This window comes from Camelus dromedarius, unplaced genomic scaffold, assembly GCF_036321535.1.
Source record: "Camelus dromedarius isolate mCamDro1 unplaced genomic scaffold, mCamDro1.pat HAP1_SCAFFOLD_178, whole genome shotgun sequence".
NCBI classification, from domain to species: domain Eukaryota; kingdom Metazoa; phylum Chordata; class Mammalia; order Artiodactyla; family Camelidae; genus Camelus; species Camelus dromedarius.
Genome location: NW_026989771.1, coordinates 4,000,774 through 4,015,177, shown reverse-complemented (window position 1 = coordinate 4,015,177; position 14,404 = coordinate 4,000,774).

The window sequence follows — 14,404 nt, the reverse complement described above, 5'->3', positions numbered from 1 at the left end:
TCCTTCATCTAGCTTGTCGGGAACAGAGAGTTTCTTTTCAGTTGCAAACTTCACTCCATACATATATATGGGGAGGTACTAGCTCCAACTCGCTTTTTCAGTGAAAACTGCAGGAACTTCAAACCGGCCCTAGGAAACAGACTGAGAAACCAGAGTAAAAGTTTCTCCTGCAAATCGTTCCCTTTGGGCTAGATGAACGAACGTCTCTCCACATGCTAATTTCTGAGAGATAAGTGTGTGTGAAAGCCGTCCTTCACCTAGCTTGTTGGGAACACAAAGTTTCTTTTCAGTTGCAAACTCCACTCCATACATATATATGGGGAGGTACTAGCCCCAACTCGATTTTACAGTGAAAACTGCAGGAACTTCAAACCGGCACTAGGAAACAGACTGAGAAACCACAGTATAAGTTTCTCCTGCAACCCGTTCACTATGTGCTAGATGAACGAACGTCTCTCCACATACTCAGTTCTGAGAGATAAGTGAGTGTGTAAGCCGTCCTTCACCTAGCTTGTTGGGAACACAAAGTTTCTTTTCAGTTTCAAACAACACTCCATACATATATATGGGGAGGTACTAGCTCCAACTCGATTTTACAGTGAAAATTGCAGGAACTTCAAACCGGCACTAGGAAACAGACAGAGAAACCAGAGTAAAAGTTTCTCCTGCAACCCGTTCCCTTTGTGCCAAATGAACGAAAGAAATTTCCACATGCTCAGATCTGAGAGATAAGTGTGTATGAAAGCCGTCCTTCACCTAGCTTGTTGTGAACACAAAGTTTCTTTTCAGTTGCAAACTCCACTCCATACATATATATGGGTAGGTACTAGCTCCAACTCGGTTTTACAGTGAAAACTGCAGGAACTTCAAACAGGCACTAGGAAACAGACTGAGAAACCAGAGTAAAAGTTTCTCCAGCAACCCCTTCCTTTTGTGCTAGATGAACGAATGTCTCTCCACATGCTCAGTTCTGAGAGAAAAGTGTGTGTGAAAGCCGTACTTCAACTAGCTTGTTGGGAACACAAAGTTTCTTTTCAGGTGCAAACTCCACTCCATACATATATATGGGGAGGTACTAGCTCCAACTCGGTTTTACAGTGAAAACTACAGGAACTTCAAACCGGCACTTGGAAACAGACTGAAAAACCAGAGTAAAAGTTTCTCCTGCAACCCGTTCCCTATGTGCTAGATGAACGAACGTCTCTCCACATGCTCAGTTCTGAGAGATAAGTGTGTGTGAAAGCTGTCCTTCACCTAGCTTGTTGGGAACACAAAGTTTCTTTTCAGTTGCAAGCTCCACTCCATACATATATAAGGGGAGATACTAGCTCCAAATCGCTTTTACAGTGAAAACTGCAGGAACTTCAAACCGGCACTTGGAAACAGACTGAGAAACCAGAGTAAAATTTCTCCTGCAACCCGTTCCCTTTGTGCTTGATGAACGAACGTCTCTCAACATGCTCATTTCTGAGAGATTAGTGTGTGTGAAAGTCGTCCTTCACCTAGCTTGTTGGGAAAACAAAGTTTCTTTTCAGTTGCAAACTCCACTCCATACATCAATATGGGGAGGTACTAGCTCCAACTCGGTTTTACAGTGAAAACTGCAGGAACTGCAAACCGGCACTAGGAAACAGACTGAGAAAACTGAGTAAAAGTTTCTCCTGCAACCCGTTCCCTTTCGGCTAGAAGAACGGACGTCTCTCCACATGCTCAGTTCTGAGAGATATGTCTGTGTGAAAGCCGTAATTCACCTAGCTTGTTGGGAACACAAAGTTTCTTTCCAGTTGCAAACTCCACTCCATACATATATATGGGGATGTACTAGCTCCAACTCGGTTTTACAGTGAAAACTGCAGGAACTTCAAACCGGCACTAGGAAACAGACTGAGACACCAGAGTAAAGTTTTTCCTGCAACCCGTTCCTTTTCTGCTAGATGAACGAACGTCTCTCCACATGCTCATTTCTGAGAGATAAGTGTGTGTGAAAGCCGTCCTTCACCTAGCTTGTTGGGAACACAAAGTTTCTTTTCAGTTGCAAACTCCACTCCATACATGTATATGGGGAGGTACAAGCTCCAACTCGGTTTTACAGTGAAAACAGCAGGAACTTCAAACAGGCACTAGGAAACAGACTGAGAACCCAGAGTAAAAGTTTCTCCTGAAAGCCGTTCCCTTTGTGCTAGATGAACGAACGTCTCTCCACATGCTCAGTTCTGAGAGATAAGTGTGTGTGAAAGCCTTCCTTCACCTAGCTTGTTGGGAACACAAAGTTTCTTTTCAGTTGCTAACTCCACCCCATACATATATATGGGAGGTACTAGCTCCAACACGATTTTCAGTGAAAACTGCAGGAACTTCAAACCGGCACAAGGAAACAGACTGAGAAAATAGAGTAAAAGTTTCTCCTGCAACCCCTTCCCTTTGTGCTAGATGAACGGACGTCTCTCCACATGCTCAGTTCTGAGAGATAAGTGTGTGTGAAAACCGTCCTTCAACTAGTTTGCTGGGCACACAAAGATTCTTTTCAGTTGCAAACTCCACTCCATACATATATATGGGGAGTTACTAGCTCCAACTAGGTTTTACAGTGAAAAATGCAGGAACTTAAACCGGCACTAGGAAACAGACTGAGAAACAAGAGTAAAAGTTTCTCTTGCAAACCGTTCCCTTTGTGCTAGATGAACAAACGTCTCTCCACATGCTCAGTTCTGAGAGATAAGTGTGTGTGAAAGCCGTCCTTCACCTAGCTTGTTGGGAACACAAAGTTCCTTTTCAGTTGCAAACCCCAATCCATACATATATACCGGGAGGTATTAGCTCCAACACGGATTTTCAGTGAAAACTGCAGGAACTTCAAACCGGCACTAGGAAACAGACTGACAAACCAGAGTAAAAGTTTCTCCTGCAACCCGTTCCCTTTGTGCTAGATGAAGGAACGTCTCTCCACATGCTCAGTTCTGAGAGATAAGTGTGTGTGAAAGCCTTTTTCACCTAGCTTGTTGGGAACACAAAGTTTCTTTTCAGTTGCAAACTCCACCCCATACATATATATGGGGAGGTACTAGCTCCAACACGATTTTACAGTGAAAACTGTAGGAACTTCAAACCGGCACAAGGAAACAGACTGAGAAAACTGAGTATAAGTTTCTCCTGCAACCCCTTCCCTTTGTGCTAGATGAACGGACGTCTCTCCACATGCTCACTTCTGAGAGATATGTGTGTGTGAAAACCGTCCTTCACCTAGCTTGCTGGGAACACAAACTTTCTTTTCAGTTGCAAACTCCATTCCATACATATATATGGGGAGTTACAAGCTCCAACTAGGTTTTATAGTGAAAACTGCTGGAACTTCAAACCGGCACTAGGAAACAGACTGAGAAACAAGAGTAAAAGTTTCTCTTGCAAACCGTTCCCATTGTGCTAGATGAACGAACGTCTCTCCACATGCTCAGTTCTGAGAGATAAGTGTGTGTGAAAGCCGTCCTTCACCTAGCTTGTTGGGAACAAAAGATTCTTTTCAGTTGCAAACTCCAATCCTTACATATATACCGGGAGGTATTAGCTCCAACACGGATTTTCAGTGAAAAATGCAGGAACTTCAAACCGGCACTAGGAAACAGACTGACAAACCAGAGAAAAAGTTTCTCCTGCAACCCGTTCCATTTGTGCCAAATGAACGATAGACTCTCCACATGCTCAGTTCTGAGAGATAAGTGTGTATGAAAGCCGTGCTTCACCTAGCTTGTTTGGAACACAAAGTTTCTATTCAGTTGCAATCTCCACTCCATACATATATATGGGGAGGTACTAGCTCCAACCCGGTTTACAGTGAAAACTTCAGGAACTTCAAACCGGCACTAGGAAACAGACTGAGAAACCAGAGTAAAAGTTTCTCCTGCAACCCGTTCCCTTTGTGCTAGATGAACGAACGTCTCTCCACATGCTCAGTTCTGAGAGATAAGTGTGTGTGAAAGCCGTCCTTCACCTAGATTGTTGGGAACACAAAGTCTCTTTTCAGTTGTAAACTCCACTCCAAACATATATATGGGGAGGTACTAGCTCCAACATGGTTTTACAGGAAAACTGCAGGAACTTCAAACCGGCACTAGGAAAGAGACTGAGAAACCAGAGTAAAAGTTTCTCCTGCAAACCGTTCACTTTGTGCTAGATGAACGAACGTCTCTCCACATGCTCAGTTCTGAGAGATAAGTGTGTGTGAAAGCCGCCCTTCATCTAGCTTGTTGGGAACACAAAGTTTCTTTTCAGTTGCAAACTCCACTCCATACATGTATATGGGGAGGTACAAGCTCCAAATCTGTTTTACAGAGAAAATTGCAGGAACTTCAACACGGCACTAGGAAACAGACTGAGAAACCAGAGAAAAGTTTCTCCTGAAAGCCGTTCCCTTATTGCTAGATGAACGAACGTCTCTCCACATGCTCAGTTCTGAGAGATAAGTGTGTGTGAAAGCCGTCCTTCACCTAGCTTGTTGGGAGCACAAAGTTTCTTTTCAGTTGCAAAATCCACTCCATATATATATATGGGGAGGTACAAGCTCCAACTCCGTTTTACAGTGAACACTGCAGGATCTTCAAACCGGCACTAGGAAACAGACAGGGAAAACAGAGTAAAAGTTTCTCCTGACACCAGTTCAGTTTGGGCTAGATGAACGAACGTCTCTCCACATACTCATTTCTGAGAGATAAGTGAGTGTGAAAGCCGTTCTTCACATAGCTTGTTGGGAACACATAGTTTCTTTTCAGTTTCAAACCCAACTCCATACATATATATTTGGAGTTACTAGCTCCAACTCGCTTTTACAGTGAAAACTGCAGGAAAATCAAACCGGCACTAGGAAACAGACTGGGAAACCAGAGTAAAAGTTTCTCCTGCAACCCGTTCCATTTGTGCCAAATGAACGAAAGTCTCTCCATATGCTCAGTTCTGAGATATAAGTGTGTATGAAAGCCGTCCTTCACCTAGCTTGTTCGGAACACAAAGTTTCTATTCAGTTGCAATCTCCACTCCATACATATATATGGGGAGGAAAAGGTCCAACCCGGTTTTACAGTGAAAACTGCACAAACTTCAAACCGGCACTAGGAAACAGACTGAGAAACCAGAGTAAAAGTTTCTCCTGAAAGCTGTTCAGTTTGTGCTAGATGAACGAACGTCTCTCCACATGCTCAGTTCTGAGAGATAAGTGTGTGTGAAAGCCGTCCTTCACCTAGCTTGTTGGGAACACAAAGTTTCTTTTCAGTTGCAAACTCCAATCCATACATATATACCGGGAGGTATAAGCTCCAACACGGATTTTCAGTGAAAAATGCAGGAACTTCAAACCGGCACTAGGAAACAGACTGACAAACCAGAGTAAAAGTTTCTCCTGAAATCAGTTCAGTTTGGGCTAGATGAACGAACGTCTCTCCACATACTCATTTCTGAGGGATAAGTGAGTGTGAAAGCCGTCCTTCACCTAGCTTGTTGGGAACACAAAGTTTCTTTTCAGTTTCAAACACCACTCCATACATATATATTTGGAGTTACTAGCTCCAAATCGCTTTTACAATGAAAACTGCAGGAACTTCAATCCGGCACTAGGAAACAGACTGAGAAAGCAGAGTAAAAGTTTCTCCTGCAACCCGTTCTATTTGTGCCAAATGAACGAAAGACTCTCCACATGCTCAGTTCTGAGAGATAAGTGTGTATGAAAGCCGTCCTTCACCTAGCTTGTTGGGAACACAAAGTTTCTATTCAGTTGCAATCTCCACTCCATACATATATATGGGGAGGTTCTAGCTCCAACCCGGTTTACAGTGAAAACTTCAGGAACTTCAAACCGGCACTAGGAAACAGACTGAGAAACCAGAGTAAAAGTTTCTCCTGCAACCCGTTCCCTTTGTGCTAGATGAACGAACGTCTCTCCACATGCTCAGTTCTGAGAGATAAGTGTGTGTGAAAGCCGTCCTTCACCTAGATTGTAGGGAACACAAAGTTTCTTTTCAGTTGTAAACTCCACTCCAAACATATATATGGGGAGGTACTAGTTCCAACATGGTTTTACAGGAAAACTGCAGGAACTTCAAACCGGCACTAGGAAACAGACTGAGAAACCAGAGTGAAAGTTTCTCCTGCAAACCGTTCACTTTGTGCTAGATGAACGAACGTCTCTCCACATGCTCAGTTCTGAGAGATAAGTGTGTGTGAAAGCCGCCCTTCATCTAGCTTGTTGGGAACACAAAGTTTCTTTTCAGTTGCCAACTCCACTCCATACATGTATATGGGGAGGTACAAGCTCCAAATCTGTTTTACAGTGAAAACTGCAGGAACTTCAAACCGGCACTAGGAAACAGACTGAGAAACCAGAGAAAAGTTTCTCCTGAAAGCCGTTCCCTTATTGCTAGATGAACGAACGTCTCTCCACATGCTCAGTTCTGAGAGATAAGTGTGTGTGAAAGCCGTCCTTCACCTAGCTTGTTGGGAGCACAAAGTTCTTTTCAGGTGCAAACTCCACTCAATATATATATATGGAGAGGTACAAGCTCCATCTCCGTTTTATAGTGAAAACTGCAGGAACTTCAAACCGGCACTAGGAAACAGTCAGGGAAAACAGAGTAAAAGTTTCTCCTGAAACCAGTTCAGTTTGGGCTAGATGAACGAACGTCTCTCCACATACTCATTTCTGAGAGATAAGTGAGTGTGAAAGCCGTTCTTCAACTAGCTTGTTGGGAACACAAAGTTTCTTTTCAGTTTCAAACCCAACTCCATATATATATATTTGGAGTTATTAGCTCCAACTCGCTTTTACAGTGAAAACTGCAGGAACTTCAAACCGGCACTAGGAAACAGACTGGGAAACCAGAGTAAAAGTTTCTCCTGCAACCCGTTCCATTTGTGCCAAATGAACGAAAGTCTCTCCATATGCTCAGTTCTGAGAGATAAGTGTTTATGAAAGCCGTCCTTCACCTAGCTTGTTCGGAACACAAAGTTTCTATTCAGTTGCAATCTCCAATCCATACATATATATGAGGAGGTACTAGCTCCAACCCGGTTTTACAGTGAAAACTGCAAGAACATCAAACCGGCACTAGGAAACAGACTGAGAAACCAGAGTAAAAGTTTCTCCTGAAAGCTGTTCAGTTTGTGATAGATGAACGAACGTCTCTCCACATGCTCAGTTCTGAGAGATAAGTGTGTGTGAAAGCCGTCCTTCAACTAGCTTGTTGGGAGCACAAAGTTTCTTTTCAGTTGCAAACTCCACTCCATATATATATATGGGGAGGTACAAGCTCCAACTCCGTTTTACAGTGAAAACTGAAGGAACTTCAAAGCGGCACTAGGAAACAGACAGGGAAAACAGAGAAAAAGTTTCTCCTGAAACCAGTTCAGTTTGGGCTAGATGAACGAACGTCTCTCCACATACTCATTTCTGAGAGATAAGTGAGTGTGAAAGCCGTTCTTCACATAGCTTGTTGGGAACACAAAGTTTCTTTTCAGTTTCAAACCCCACTCCATACATATATATTTGGAGTTACTAGCTCCAACTCGCTTTTACAGTGAAAAATGCAGGAACTTCAAACCGGCACTAGGAAACAGACTGGGAAACCAGAGTAAAAGTTTCTTCTGCAACCCGTTCCATTTGTGCCAAATGAAAGAAAGTCTCACCACATGCTCAGTTCTGAGAGATAATTGTGTATGAAAGCCGTCCTTCACCTAGCTTATTCGGAACACAAAATTTCTATTCAGTTGCAATCTCCACTCCATACATATATATGGGGAGGTACTAGCTCCAACCCGGTTTAACAGTGAAAACTGCAGGAACTTCAAACCGGCAGTAGGAATCAGACTGAGAAACCAGAGTAAAAGTTTCACCTGCAACCAGTTCCCTTTGTGCTAGATGAACGAACGTCTCTCCACATGCTCAGTTCTGAGAGATAAGTGTGTGTGAAAGCCGTCCTTCAACTAGCTTGTTGGGAACACAAAGTTTCTTTTCAGTTGCAAACTCCACTCCATACATATATATGGGGAGATACTAGCAACAACTCGGTTTTACAGTGAAAACTGCAGGAACTTCAAACCGGCTCTAGGAAACAGACTGAGAAACCAGAGTAAAAATTTCTCCTGCAACCCGTTCAATTTGTGCTAGATGAACGAACGTCTCTCCAAATGCTCAGTTCTGAGTAATAAGTGAGTGTGAAAGCAGTCCTTCACCTAGCTTGTCGGGAACAGAGAGTTTCTTTTCAGTTGCAAACTCCACTCCGTACATATATATGGGGAGGTACTAGCTCCAACTCGCTTTTTCAGTGAAAACTGCAGGAACTTCAAACCGGCCCTAGGAAACAGACTGAGAAACCAGAGTAAAAGTTTCTCCTGCAAATCGTTCCCTTTGTGCTAGATGAACGAACGTCTCTCCACATGCTAATTTCTGAGAGATAAGTGTGTGTGAAAGCCGTCCTTCACATAGCTTGTTGGGAACACAAAGTTTCTTTTCAGTTGCAAACTCCACTCCATACATATATATGGGGAGGTACTAGCCCCAACTCGATTTTACAGTGAAAACTGCAGGAACTTCAAACCGGCACTAGGAAACAGACTGAGAAACCACAGTATAAGTTTCTCCTGCAACCCGTTCACTATGTGCTAGATGAACGAACGTCTCTCCACATACTCAGTTCTGAGAGATAAGTGAGTGTGTAAGCCGTCCTTCACCTAGCTTGTTGGGAACACAAAGTTTCTTTTCAGTTTCAAACAACACTCCATACATATATATGGGGAGGTACTAGCTCCAACTCGATTTTACAGTGAAAATTGCAGGAACTTCAAACCGGCACTAGGAAACAGACAGAGAAACCAGAGTAAAAGTTTCTCCTGCAACCCGTTCCCTTTGTGCCAAATGAATGAAAGAAATTTCCAAATGCTCAGATCTGAGAGATAAGTGTGTATGAAAGCCGTCCTTCACCTAGCTTGTTGTGAACACAAAGTTTCTTTTCAGTTGCAAACTCCACTCCATACATATATATGGGTAGGTACAAGCTCCAACTCGGTTTTACAGTGAAAACTGCAGGAACTTCAAACAGGCACTAGGAAACAGACTGAGAAACCAGAGTAAAAGTTTCTCCAGCAACCCCTTCCTTTTGTGCTAGATGAACGAATGTCTCTCCACATACTCAGTTCTGAGAGAAAAGTGTGTGTGAAAGCCGTCCTTCAACTAGCTTGTTGGGAACACAAAGTTTCTTTTCAGGTGCAAACTCCACTCCATACATATATATGGGGAGGTACTAGCTCCAACTCGGTTTTACAGTGAAAACTGCAGGAACTTCAAACCGGCACTAGGAAACAGAGTGAGAAAACTGAGTAAAAGTTTCTCCTGCAACCCGTTCCCTTTGGGCTAGAAGAACGGACGTCTCTCCACATGCTCAGTTCTGAGAGATAAGTGTGTGTGAAAGCCGTAATTCACCTAGCTTGTTGGGAACACAAAGTTTCTTTCCAGTTGCAAACTCCACTCCATACATATATATGGGGAGGTACTAGCTCCAACTCGGTTTTACAGTGAAAACTGCAGGAACTTCAAACCGGCACTAGGAAACAGACTGAGAAACCAGAGTAAAAGTTTCTCCTGCAACCCATTCCGTTTGTGCTAGATGAACGAACGTCTCTCCACATGCTCAGTTCTGAGATATAATTGTGTGTGAAAGCCGTCCTTCAAATAGCTTGTTGGGAACACAAAGTTTCTTTTCAGTTGCAAACTACACTCCAAACATATATATGGGGAGGTACAAGCTCCAACTCGGTTTTACAGAGAAAACTGCAGGAACTTCACACCGGCACTAGGAAACAGACTGAAAAACCAGAGTAAATGTTTCTCCTGCAACCCGTTCCCTATGTGCTAGATGAACGAACGTCTCTCCACATGCTCAGTTCTGAGAGATAAGTGTGTGTGAAAGCCGTCCTTCACCTAGCTTGTTGGGAACACAAAGTTTCTTTTCTGTTGCAAACTCCACCCCATACAAATATATGTGGTTGTACTAGCTCCAACTCGGTTTTACAGTGAAAACTGCAGGAACTTCAAACCGGCACTAGGAAACAGACTGAGAAAACAGAGTAAAAGTTTCTCCTGCAACCCCTTCCCTTTGTGCTAGATGAACGGACGTCTCTCCACATGCTCAGTTCTGAGAGATTAGTGTGTGTGAAAGCTGTCCTTCACCTAGCTTGTTGGGAACACAAAGTTTCTTTTCAGTTGCAAGCTCCACTCCATACATATATATGGGGAGATACTAGCTCCAAATCGCTTTTACAGTGAAAACTGCAGGAACTTCAAACCGGCACTTGGAAACAGACTGAGAAACCAGAGTAAAATTTCTCCTGCAACCCGTTCCCTTTGTGCTTGATGAACGAACGTCTCTCAACATGCTCATTTCTGAGAGATTAGTGTGTGTGAAAGTCGTCCTTCACCTAGCTTGTTGGGAAAACAAAGTTTCTTTTCAGTTGCAAACTCCACTCCATACATCAATATGGGGAGGTACTAGCTCCAACACGGTTTAACAGTGAAAACTGCAGGAACTGCAAACCGGCACTAGGAAACAGACTGAGAAAACTGAGTAAAAGTTTCTCCTGCAACCCGTTCCATTTCGGCTAGAAGAACGGACGTCTCTCCACATGCTCAGTTCTGAGAGATATGTGTGTGTGAAAGCCGTAATTCACCTAGCTTGTTGGGAACACAAAGTTTCTTTCCAGTTGCAAACTCCACTCCATACATATATATGGGGATGTACTAGCTCCAACTCGGTTTTACAGTGAAAACTGCAGGAACTTCAAACCGGCACTAGGAAACAGACTGAGACACCAGAGTAAAGTTTTTCCTGCAACCCGTTCCTTTTCTGCTAGATGAACGAACGTCTCTCCACATGCTCATTTCTGAGAGATAAGTGTGTGTGAAAGCCGTCCTTCACCTAGCTTGTTGGGAACACAAAGTTTCTTTTCAGTTGCAAACTCCACTCCATACATGTATATGGGGAGGTACAAGCTCCAACTCGGTTTTACAGTGAAAACTGCAGGAACTTCAAACAGGCACTAGGAAACAGACTGAGAACCCAGAGTAAATGTTTCTCCTGAAAGCCGTTCCCTTTGTGCTAGATGAACGAACGTCTCTCCACATGCTCAGTTCTGAGAGATAAGTGTGTGTGAAAGCCTTCCTTCACCTAGCTTGTTGGGAACACAAAGTTTCTTTTCAGTTGCTAACTCCACCCCATACATATATATGGGAGGTACTAGCTCCAACACGATTTTACAGTGAAATCTGCAGGAACTTCAAACCGGCACAAGGAAACAGACTGAGAAAATAGAGTAAAAGTTTCTCCTGCAACCCCTTCCCTTTGTGCTAGATGAACGGACGTCTCTCCACATGCTCAGTTCTGAGAGATAAGTGTGTGTGAAAACCGTCCTTCAACTAGCTTGCTGGGAACACAAAGATTCTTTTCAGTTGCAAACTCCACTCCATACATATATATGGGGAGTTACTAGCTCCAACTAGGTTTTACAGTGAAAAATGCAGGAACTTAAACCGGCACTAGGAAACAGACTGAGAAACAAGAGTAAAAGTTTCTCTTGCAAACCGTTCCCTTTGTGCTAGATGAACAAACGTCTCTCCACATGCTCAGTTCTGAGAGATAAGTGTGTGTGAAAGCCGTCCTTCACCTAGCTTGTTGGGAACACAAAGTTCCTTTTCAGTTGCAAACCCCAATCCATACATATATACCGGGAGGTATTAGCTCCAACACGGATTTTCAGTGAAAACTGAAGGAACTTCAAACCGGCACTAGGAAACAGACTGACAAACCAGAGTAAAAGTTTCTCCTGCAACCCGTTCCCTTTGTGCTAGATGAAGGAACGTCTCTCCACATGCTCAGTTCTGAGAGATAAGTGTGTGTGAAAGCCTTCTTTCACCTAGTTTGTTGGGAACACAAAGTTTCTTTTCAGTTGCAAACTCCACCCCATACATATATATGGGGAGGTACTAGCTCCAACACGATTTTACAGTGAAAACTGTAGGAACTTCAAACCGGCACAAGGAAACAGACTGAGAAAACAGAGTATAAGTTTCTCCTGCAACCCCTTCCCTTTGTGCTAGATGAACGGACGTCTCTCCACATGCTCACTTCTTAGAGATATGTGTGTGTGAAAACCGTCCTTCACCTAGCTTGCTGGGAACACAAACTTTCTTTTCAGTTGCAAACTCCACTCCATACATATATATGGGGAGTTACAAGCTCCAACTAGGTTTTACAGTGAAAACTGCTGGAACTTCAAACCGGCACTAGGAAACAGACTGAGAAACAAGAGTAAAAGTTTCTCTTGCAAACCGTTCCCATTGTGCTAGATGAACGAACGTCTCTCCACATGCTCAGTTCTGAGAGATAAGTGTGTGTGAAAGCCGTCCTTCACCTAGCTTGTTGGGAACAAAAGTTTCTTTTCAGTTGCAAACTCCAATCCTTACATATATACCGGGAGGTATTAGCTCCAACACGGATTTTCAGTGAAAAATGCAGGAACTTCAAACCGGCACTAGGAAACAGACTGACAAACCAGAGTAAAAGATTCTCCTGAATCCAGTTCAGTTTGGGCTAGATGAACGAACGTCTCTCCACATACTCATTTCTGAGGGATATGTGAGTGTGAAAGCCGTCCTTCACCTAGCTTGTTGGGAACACAAAATTTTCTTTTCAGTTTCAAACCCCACTCCATACATATATATTTGGAGTTACTAGCTCCAAATCGCTTTTACAGTGAAAAGTGCAGGAACTTCAGTCCGGCACTAGGAAACAGACTGAGAAACCAGAGTAAAAGTTTCTCCTGCAACCCGTTCCATTTGTGCCAAATGAACGAAAGACTCTCCACATGCTCAGTTCTGAGAGATAAGGTTGTATGAAAGCCGTCCTTCACCTAGCTTGTTTGGAACACAAAGTTTCTATTCAGTTGCAATCTCCACTCCATACATATATATGGGGAGGTACTAGCTCCAACCCGGTTTACAGTGAAAACTTCAGGAACTTCAAACCGGCACTAGGAAACAGACTGAGAAACCAGAGTAAAAGTTTCTCCTGCAACCCGTTCCCTTTGTGCTAGATGAACGAACGTCTCTCCACATGCTCAGTTCTGAGAGATAAGTGTGTGTGAAAGCCGTCCTTCACCTAGATTGTTGGGAACACAAAGTCTCTTTTCAGTTGTAAACTCCACTCCAAACATATATATGGGGAGGTACTAGCTCCAACATGGTTTTACAGGAAAACTGCAGGAACTTCAAACCGGCACTAGGAAACAGACTGAGAAACCAGAGTAAAAGTTTCTCCTGCAAACCGTTCACTTTGTGCTAGATGAACGAACGTCTCTCCACATGCTCAGTTCTGAGAGATAAGTGTGTGTGAAAGCCGCCCTTCATCTAGATTGTTGGGAACACAAAGTTTCTTTTCAGTTGCAAACTCCACTCCATACATGTATATGGGGAGGTACAAGCTCCAAATCTGTTTTACAGTGAAAATTGCAGGAACTTCAACACGGCACTAGGAAACAGACTGAGAAACCAGAGAAAAGTTTCTCCTGAAAGCCGTTCCCTTATTGCTAGATGAACGAACGTCTCTCCACATGCTCAGTTCTGAGAGATAAGTGTGTGTGAAAGCCGTCCTTCACCTAGCTTGTTGGGAGCACAAAGTTTCTTTTCAGTTGCAAACTCCACTCCATATATATATATGGGGAGGTACAAGCTCCAAATCCGTTTTACAGTGAACACTGCAGGATCTTCAAACCGGCACGAGGAAACAGACAGGGAAACAGAGTAAAAGTTTCTCCTGACATCAGTTAAGTTTGGGATAGATGAACGAACGTCTCTCCACATACTCATTTCTGAGAGATAAGTGAGTGTGAAAGCCGTTCTTCACATAGCTTGTTGGGAACACAAAGTTTCTTTTCAGTTTCAAACCCAACTCCATACATATATATTTGGAGTTACTAGCTCCAACTCGCTTTTACAGTGAAAACTGCAGGAAAATCAAACCGGCACTAGGAAACAGACTGGGAAACCAGAGTAAAAGTTTCTCCTGCAACCCGTTCCATTTGTGCCAAATGAACGAAAGTCTCTCCATATGCTCAGTTCTGAGAGATAAGTGTGTATGAAAGCCGTCCTTCACCTAGCTTGTTCGGAACACAAAGTTTCTATTCAGTTGCAATCTCCACTCCATACATATATATGGGGAGGAACAAGCTCCAACCCGGTTTTACAGTGAAAACTGCACAAACTTCAAACCGGCACTAGGAAACAGACTGAGAAACCAGAGTAAAAGTTTCTCCTGAAAGCTGTTCAGTTTGTGCTAGATGAACGAACGTCTCTCCACATGCTCAGTTCTGAGAGATA